Genomic DNA, 9,027 nt, shown 5'->3' on the forward strand with positions numbered 1-9,027 from the left:
AATTTGTGTTTGGTACAGGGTCTCACTAGGCAGCTTGGATTCATAGTGATTCTCCTGTTTCAGCCTCCCCAGAGCTGGGATTATAGGCATGCACCACCATGCCTGGTTTCAGTGGCTGGTTTGTCAAATAGTACTGGGGATCAAAACCAGGTCTTTGCTCTTAGATTGCTGAGTTATCGCCCTGGCCCCCATAATTTCATATAGTTGAACTTTTTATGAATTTTACTAGTTACAATGGGCACTTATAACAAAATACTGCTTTGGTTTGTTTTTTTTTTGCAGAACCGGGGATTGAACTCAGGCCCTTGAGCTTGCCAGGGAAGCACTTATTCTACTGAGCTATCTCCCTGGCCCCCTAAATACTACATTTTTATTGATAGTAAATTTTCACTCATTGAAAATTGTATGTGCTGGGTGTGGTGGCCCATGCCTGGAATTGCAGCATTTGGGAAGTTGAGGCAGGAGGATCCTTATGAGTTTGATTGCCTGGTTAACATAATCCTGTCTTAAAAAACAAAACTTGTGTATGTAAGAAGGTTACAGTTTAGGATTTCATTAAGTGTACTGATTGCATTCTTGATTGCTAGTTATAAAAATATTGTCTCATTATTAAGCACTGTGATGAATGAATGAATGGCTTTTAGTTAAGGCCCCATTTTTGTGGTATAGGAGAAAGAGGGTTGAAGATCCACTGTCTGGCCTCAGCCTGTGATTTCAGAATTCAGGTGATGAGCCAGGTGAGGTGCTGCATGCCTGTCATCCTAGCACTTAGGAGGCTGAGGCAGGAGGATCACTGTGAATTCGAGGCTAGCCTGGGGTACATAATGAGTTCAAAGCCAGCCTGGACTGCATAGTGAGACTCTTTCTCTAAAAGTCAAACTAAAACAAACAGAATTCAGGTGACCATCATTCCAGGTGTGGTCGTCTGTACCCAGATGCAGATCTCTTCACCGGCAGATGGGGTGTTCTGTGGAAGCTGCTGAGGGGAATGGGTTCTGTAATCTTGAGAAGAAACTGGAGTTGAAGGTCTGGCAGTGGCCCTCAGAGGACTTTACAAGTGGAATGTGGCTCCATTGGCAGGAAGCGCTAGCTTCCTGTGCAGTTCTGGGGCAGACCTATTGCTTCCTAGCCGGTGGGGATAGATGGAGCCCAGGCCTTGCTGTGTTGCTGAGCCATGCCCCTGCTCCTCAGTTTTTTTTGAAATGGAAAGTTTTTCTGGCAAGAATATACATCTTTTTGTGAGAGAGTGTTGCTTTGTTAATTCGTTCAGGCTGGCTTCCAATTTGCAGCATCCCTTTGCCTCAGCATCCAAAGTGCTGGGATCATAGGTTTATACTACTATGCTTGTTTCTGGCCAGAATATTTTAGACTGATAAGAACAGATACTATATTTGATCTTCACCAAAAGGCTGAGAAGTGATGGCCAGAATATTTTAGGAGCGTAGCATAATCTAACCAAGGTGGAACACAATCCTTACACTGCGGTGTTTTTTTCCACGGCTTCCATTGCACTCGAGTCTCTTCCGCCTGGGGCAGTGGGAAAGCTCCTCCTGTCTTGTCCTTTTTGTCCTCTCTAGGGGCAATGTGAGCTGCTTCCCTGACGCTTTCTGCTTCCCTCTTCCAGCACTGTATGTTCTTAGTGGTCTGTTTGGAGAAGGCAGTTTCTTGCCCCTTGGTGTTGTGTGTCTTAAGTGCTTGCATTGGAGAAGACCGGAGTTCAAAGAAGTCTTTTGCTATAGACTGTTTACTTCCTTGTTTTTACTGTGAAGGAGAAAAAATTCAGGTTATTACGTAGCTGCCAGCTTCTCTGGTGTCTTGAGGCACTAAAGGAGAGCTTTGCAAGCCAGGCAGTGCTCAGAGAGCTTTGGTCCAGCGGAGGAGGAAAGCTGGCCCTCTGCCAGCAGCATGTGGAGCATTGTAGACAGGTTCTTGGGTCCAAGGGCCCCCAGGGCCTTGCCTGGGGCTTGGGTTTGACTGACATTTGCAGCTTTCTTTGGCTCATTGGAGTGCTGGGGATAGAGTGAGGTTGGGTAGTGGGCTCCTGGGCTGACTCCAGTGGCTGGGCCTTGTGCCTTGCATTGTTTCTCTTAGTTTGAAACAAGTAGAAGGTTGCAAATAGGCCAAAAAAAGACCCTGAACCCATTACCCAGCTCCTCCAGTGGCAGCATCTTAACTGTTCCAGCTGCTTTTGCATCTGTCAGTCTTAGATAAAAAGGAATATTTCTCATGTGTCTTTCTGAGAATTACTTCTTTTTTTTTTTTAAATATTTATTTATTTATTGTGTGTGTGTGTGTGTGTGTGGCCAGCTCAGCCCACCAGGGGGCAGGCGGACTGGCATGTGGTGCTGGGGGATCGAACCACAGTCCCTGTGCTTTGCTTAGCTTAGCTTGTTCTAAGTAGGTGCTTTAGACCACTGAGCCATCTCACCAGCCCCTCTGAGAATTACTTCTGAGACAACATAGATTAGAGGAAATCTAAGGCAAGCTTGATCTTTTTAGATGGCAGCTTTAAGTTGAGAGTGAATGTCCTGTCCAGTGATTAAGCATGTAATCTAGCTGGTTTTGATACAGTGGATAGACCTCAAATTGGAGTAGAAATATTGGGGGTTTGCTTGTTTTGGGTTTGGCGCTAACTGGCCATGTGACTGTGACCTTCACATGCTGTGTGGTCTTGGATAAAATTGATTTATGAAGAGAATTTGGTTAGATGATTAAGGTTGGTTGGTTTTCTTCCTGGTATTGTGGTAGGGACATTTTTTGTTTTTGTTTGTTTTAAGAATAGCTCAGGGACTGGGGAGATAGCTCAGCAGCATAAGAGCCTGTGCAAGGTCCCAAGTTTGATCCCTAGTACCACATGCTGTGTGGGCCCTGAAATCTTAAGTGCACCATGTTGGTCGCAGAACTGGTTGTGATGCCACACACCTGTAATCCCAGCACTAGGGAGGCTGAGATAGGATCACTATGAGTCCAAACTGCATAGCGAGACCTTCTATCCAAAAAAGAAAGAAACAATAGTACAGAAGGAGAAAAGAATTATGAATCTTTGGTTTTGCATGATTTCTTTTATGTTGATTAATGAAAATGAACAAGGGCAGTGGAAATTGTGCTCAATTCAATGATTATTTTGCCAACTAAGTTTTAGACAGTGGCAGAGAGCTTGCTGGGGACAGAGCCCTGTATGATCTGACTTTTGCTGCAGAAGGGAAGGGGAGACACTGAGGCCACACTGCACGGTGGGTGTTTGCCTCCTCCACCTCTTGTGAGCCCTAGGGATTGTGGTTCAGAGAACTGAAGTCACTGTGACTGTCAGCATGAGGTCATCTGGATGCTGTTGTAGTGACAAGCTGGGAGTTAGTGATGATGTGGAGGTCCTGGGCAGAAAGCAGCTCATAGACAGTGAATTTTCTGTCTGGATCCTGCTGTCCAGGTTGGGATGAGCTCATGGTGTGGAGGCCATACCTTCATCTCTGTGCTGTGCTGAGGGAGCAGGGGTGAGAGGCAGCTTGAGCTGTGGCAGAGATGGGCCTGAACCCGTGTGCTTTGCCCTCTTCTGTGGCTGCACACTTGGTGGCCTCCCAAGAGTTGTGGGACTCACTATGCAGTTCAGGCTGGCCATAAACTCATTGTGTAGCCCAGCTGGCATAGAATCCTTCTGCCTCAGCCTCCTGAGCATCAGAATTATGGGCATGCACCATCCCGTCCAGCCTTATGGATGTTGTTGAGGTGTAACCTTTTTTTTTTTTTGAGGTGTAACCTTTTTAATGCATATAGAATTTCATACCACTGTTAGTGTCTCCTAAGCCTGAGATGAAAGAGAAATACACTGCTCAATTTAGATGTATCTGTTTGAACCTTGAATTTAGTAATAAATGTTTCCCTCCTAAAAGGCTTTTTCATTTATTTATTAACAATATTTAAGTTCTTTATCAAGTGTCACAGTTCTCACCGTCTGGAGTGCTACAGATAGAAAGATACTGTGTGGCCTGCTCCAGGATCCAGGAGACTCTCTGAAAGCCCAAAGGGACTGGACATCACAGGGCTTGGGATCTTGCTGACTCCTTCTTGCAGCCCCAGAGACCTCCATGGTAAAAGGGGGTGCAGTGCCTTGATCTGGATGCCACTGTTGACTCTGGGTAGATACTGTCTGATGCGTCCTATTTGTTAAATGGCGATCAGCTCTGCCTTTTGGTGAATGGACTCAGAGTCTTCTCACTGTGTGACATGCCACCCTCCCTCGTAAATTAAAAAAAATTTCTTTTATGTATTTGGTACAGGGTCTCACTATGCAGCTCATAGTGATCTTCCTGTTTCAGCCTCCCCAGTGCTGGGATTACGGGCACGTGCCACCACACCTGGACTTTGTAAACCTGCTTGTGGGTCTGGAGTGGGGCCTGCACGGCATGAGGTACCCAGGATCAAACCTGGGTCCTTGTGTTTGCCTAGGCAGGTACTTAGATTGCTGAGGTATCTCTACAGCCCCTTTGTAAAATTTTGTGACATCTTGTGGAGTCTGAGTTAGCCAGTCTGGGCCTGGAGCTTGTGGCTGCCTGCCTTGCCTTCTAGGGTGCCAGGATCACAGGTGTGTGCCACCCTGCCTGCTTTGGGGCTGGCTTTTAAAGAGCAGCCTCAAGGCTCCTGTGCTATTTTCTTGTTTCATATTAAACTGTGTGGCTGGTGCATTTGACATCACATGAGTATGTTTAGTTAAATTATCTTTTAATCGTGCTCCCCTTATGGGTGGGGTCAGGAAGAAATGTACTTGAGATGGCGAGTGCTAAAGTGGCATATTGCAGTGTGGGTCTGGGGCGGTATTTGCCCCTTGGATTTCTTGTGGATTTAAAAGGCCCAAATTCTGTGCTTTGTTTTATGAGTTTAGGCTGGTCATGAACTTGTGTAGCCCAGGCCAGCCTTGAACTTGTGATCCTCCTGCCTCCTCCGCCCAAGGGCTGAGGTGTTAGGTGTGTGCCATCACACCTGGCTGAACACTATTTTAAAAGAGTAACCTTGTAGGAAAGAATTTGTTCAGTTAGCAGTCCACCAAAAATAAGAATGAAAAACACTGAATCTAGTCATCTGTTTCTTCTTCTACCTGTTTTCTTCAGGAAATGAGCTCAGTAGTGAGCGCTTGCCAAGCATGCTAGAGGCCCTGGATTCCATCCCCAGTTCCGGAAGGAGAAGACTAAATGTTTTTCTTCTTAGAGGAAGAGTAATTCTTATGGTTTTTTTTTTTTTTTTTTGCGGAACCGGGGATTGAACTCAGGCCTTTGCGCTTGCCAGGGAAGCACTTATTCCACTGAGCCATCTCCCTGGCCCCGGAAGTATAATTCTTTACGTAAGATAAATTGTCAGACTATGGTTCTGTGGATTTACTATTTTTAAAAGTTTATGTTGAACTTGAATTTCTAACAAACCCCTGTGGGTTCACGTGCACAGATATTACTTAGGATTTGACCTTAGGAAATCTTTGCACACCCTTGCTCCACAGGAATGTCGAGAAAGGAAAGCCTTTGGGTTTGGGGCAAGCATTTGTGTCTGTTTTATATTCAGAGCTCACCCGAGATTTGTGCTAACTTTAAGCAGCTTTTTTTTCTTTCTTTTTTTTTTTTTTTGAAAGAATTGACCAGATTTTTAAATTATAATTTAAATACAAAACTACAAATGAACACTCCTAGAAAGGACCTCCTGGATGATAGAACCTAAGGCTTCACACATGCCAGGCAAAGTGCTCTACCTTTGAACTACACCCCCAGCCTGCCCACCCCTCCCCTTTTTTCCCTCCCTCTTCCTCTTCCCCCTTCCCTTCCTCTTCCCCCTCCCCTTCTTTATTTAATGAAATATGTGATGAAAATGCAGGAGCTTCTGCATGAATGTGGAAGGACAGTGTATTTATTTTACGTACATAGTGTCCTGGAATGTATCTTAAAGCTTCCTGTCGCTGTGGGACCCTGAGAATGCAGGACCTATCTAGAGCTACAATCAGGGTGTGGGCAGGGAAGGAGGTAGGAAGTGTGTGTGTGTGGGGGGGGGTTAGGCAGGAGGCATAAATAGCGGTAGAGTTGGCTGTTAGACTTTCTAATAAGTCAAGATTAATGATGGCAAAGTTTACCATGCTTATTGTGTTGTTTCATGGGTACTTTTCTTTGTTTCTTATGGTCTGAGACACATTTTTAGTCAATCATTTATTTTTACATTAGAGGTACTAGAGGTATCTAACGTAACTGGGTGTTGTGGTACATGCCTATTTAGGAGGCAGGAGGCTCAAAGGATAGAGGTCAGCTTGGTCAACTTAATGAAATCATGTCTCAAAATAAAAAATTAGAAGGGCTAGGATGTAGCTCCATGGTAAGGAGGCTTGCTTAGCAGGGAGAGAGCCCGTTGGCTCAATTCCAGAACCATATAGCAAAACCAGAGACAAAAAAGCCTATGCTTCATGACTTATATCATAGATATCAATGTGTATCTGTGACTGCATTGATCATTGGTGCAAATGGTGATTATATGTAGCTGTTGGTGGGCAGGGGCCCTGTCTTCGGACTGAGCACATCTCCTGGGCCAGCCTTGTGTGTGAGGCTGTTGCGGGAGGCCTGAGTCTGCCAGTCCTAAGTGTTAGCCTTGGTGCTGATGCTCAGGCGGTACTGTCTGACTCCTGTGCACACTGTGTCTCTGTGGCAGGGGGAGGAGAGGGACAGGTGCAGAGTAGCTGCCCCTAGAAACCAGGACTGCTGTTCACATCCAGTGCCACTGTGTCCTTGCCTGGTAATGCACATCCAATGCCCTGGCCTATGAGTGTGGTGGAATCATGTGTGATACTGATTGCTGCTGTCCTCAGGGCTTTAAGTTCAGTCACAGGCCTGGTCCTTGCGGAGCTCACTGGCAGTTCAGAGAGCAGAAGTGTATGGAAGGTACCAGTTCAGTGCAGTGAATCATTCATTGCCAAGTTGGGTAGAAATGGCGAAGAGTTCAGGGGAATCAGAGCAAATGCAGTAGTAGATATTTGCCAGGTAACCAGGGAGGGAGAGGTAATTCTGCATGCTACTAAGTTTGATAGGGTTGGGGTTTCGTGTTATTTTTACAGTATTTACCAACTGAAGCACAGTTTGTGCATGGACTTCAGGTCTGTTTTTGTTGCATGTTAGTTAGGAGATGCATTTCCAGTGCGTGTTGTACTTGTTTTTTAATAGAGTGTAAGGATGGGTACTTGAAGTCTTACTTAGCCTTCACTAGCCAGATCGGAATTGCCAAAGAATAGTGTCTTTCTGAGTCCCCAGGTACCTTTTCTTTAAAACCAGCTCCCCTCCCTTTTTTAATGTATCAATTATTTAATTAGGTTCTTAGTAAAAAATTTAGAACACTAATTTATGAGGATAAATTCCATTTGTCAGAGCAGAAATGGATCGCAGGTAGACCCAGAGCTGAGGAACAGCTTTGATTTTTGCTAAAATTTGTGAGTCTACCACTTTCTGATCCACCTTGTGCTGCTCTGAAATCTGGTGTCTCTCTTTCTCAGTGTTGAAGATCTCACCCTCCTGGTGTCTGGGTTTCCTTCCACAGCTGCTGCTTCTTGAAGTAAGCATTAGTGAGGTGTTTGGGGATTTTCACTTTGTTGATATCAATTTTTGTAGAGGTGGCAATGACAAATTTCTGGTGTGTTCTTTGTAGAGGAACATGATTAAGGCTAAGAGACCCAGTCATAAGTAGCAAGCCGCTGGCCAAGGGTTTCAGGATGACCAGTCTCTTTCCTCTGTGATGTCCAGTGAGGATGATCAAGATGGTGCCAGGAATAATGCTAGCTCGAAGTTTCCTCACATGCTGACTGAAGGGTTTCTTGCTGTGGCTCAAGAGCTTTCTGGGCACATCTTCAGTAGGGTAGTAGCTAGGCATTTTTTGAAGCTTAACCACCTGGGTACCTCCATTCTTGTCTCATTGATTGGTTTTGTGATCATAGCAAGAACTTTCTCCTTTTTCTTCTCAACCTTTGATTTATTTTATTAATTAATTAATTAATTTTCAACCTTTGATTTAGCAGTTGTGTACTTTCTCTTGTACAAAGCCTTTCTGGAACACATAGCAGATTGGGGTATGCACCAATTCCGCTAACCAGGACAAGATTTCGGTTGCAGTGGGGCTGCCCCTTCTTGGACTTTTTTGCCTTCACCTTACCCTTTTTACCAGTACCACTAGCAGAAGCTTTCTTGGCTTTGGGTTTCTTCTCTTTAGTGTCTGGCTTCTCAGTTTTTTTCACTTGCGATCTTGCAAGATGGGAAAGATTTCCCTCCCTTTTTTCGAGACAAGGTCTTGCTATGTAGTTCAGATTGGCCTTGACTTTACTATGTAGTTCAGTGATTCTCCTGCCTTTGTCTCCTGAGTCCTGGGATTACAGGCATGCACTTCCTGGCTTGATTCAGTTTATTTATTACTAGGAATCAAACTCAGGGCTTCACACTTGCTAGGCAGGCACTGTGCCACTGAGCTACTTCCCTGGCCCTTGACTCAGTGTAATGATCAGGCTTCTAAATCCTGGTTGTTGTGGTTAGAGTGTTTTTGACTTATTTACTTTGTAGACTCTAGCCAAGCCAATAACTTGAAAAACAAGTGTGTTGAGAGGAGGTCAGATTTCAGAGAACTTGCAAGGCCCTTCCTGTGTAAGCGCAGCACAACTGCAAGTGGGCCCCCCCCCCCCATGGACCTAGGAAGGGCCTCAGCCAATATATATGTATTTTTTTGACTTTGGTTTTTTTTCCTTTTTTCCCTTTTTTATTATTTTAATTTTTTTAATAGATTGCAAATTGAAAATACATTATTTACAAACATAAATGATTATAACAATAAAAATTGTCCAAAATAAAAATGAAAGAATTTACAGATCAGTCATAATAGTTCACTGTGTCAAAACCAAGAAACTTATATTCATATAATTAGAATTCTCAAAGTAGAAAGGAGTAGGCAATAAACATTTAAAGATTTAAAATTTCTGAATGTAGTTCAACTTATAATACTGCATTTCCAAGAAAAATGAACCTTTTTGCA

The 9,027-nt window shown here is 44.3% G+C and overlaps 1 protein-coding gene and 1 pseudogene across 5 annotated transcripts in view; one reads left to right on the forward strand and one right to left on the reverse strand.

Moving 5' to 3' along the window:
* Ubr5 (ubiquitin protein ligase E3 component n-recognin 5) overlaps nucleotides 1–9,027 on the forward strand; it is a 128,539-nt gene that overhangs the window by 9,625 nt on the left and 109,887 nt on the right. The gene's annotated exons all lie outside the window — the stretch shown is intronic.
* On the reverse strand, nucleotides 1,325–1,421 carry LOC111812894 (annotated as a pseudogene).

Source organism: Octodon degus, unplaced genomic scaffold, assembly GCF_000260255.1.
Source record: "Octodon degus isolate 3935 unplaced genomic scaffold, OctDeg1.0 scaffold00148, whole genome shotgun sequence".
NCBI lineage: Eukaryota > Metazoa > Chordata > Mammalia > Rodentia > Octodontidae > Octodon > Octodon degus.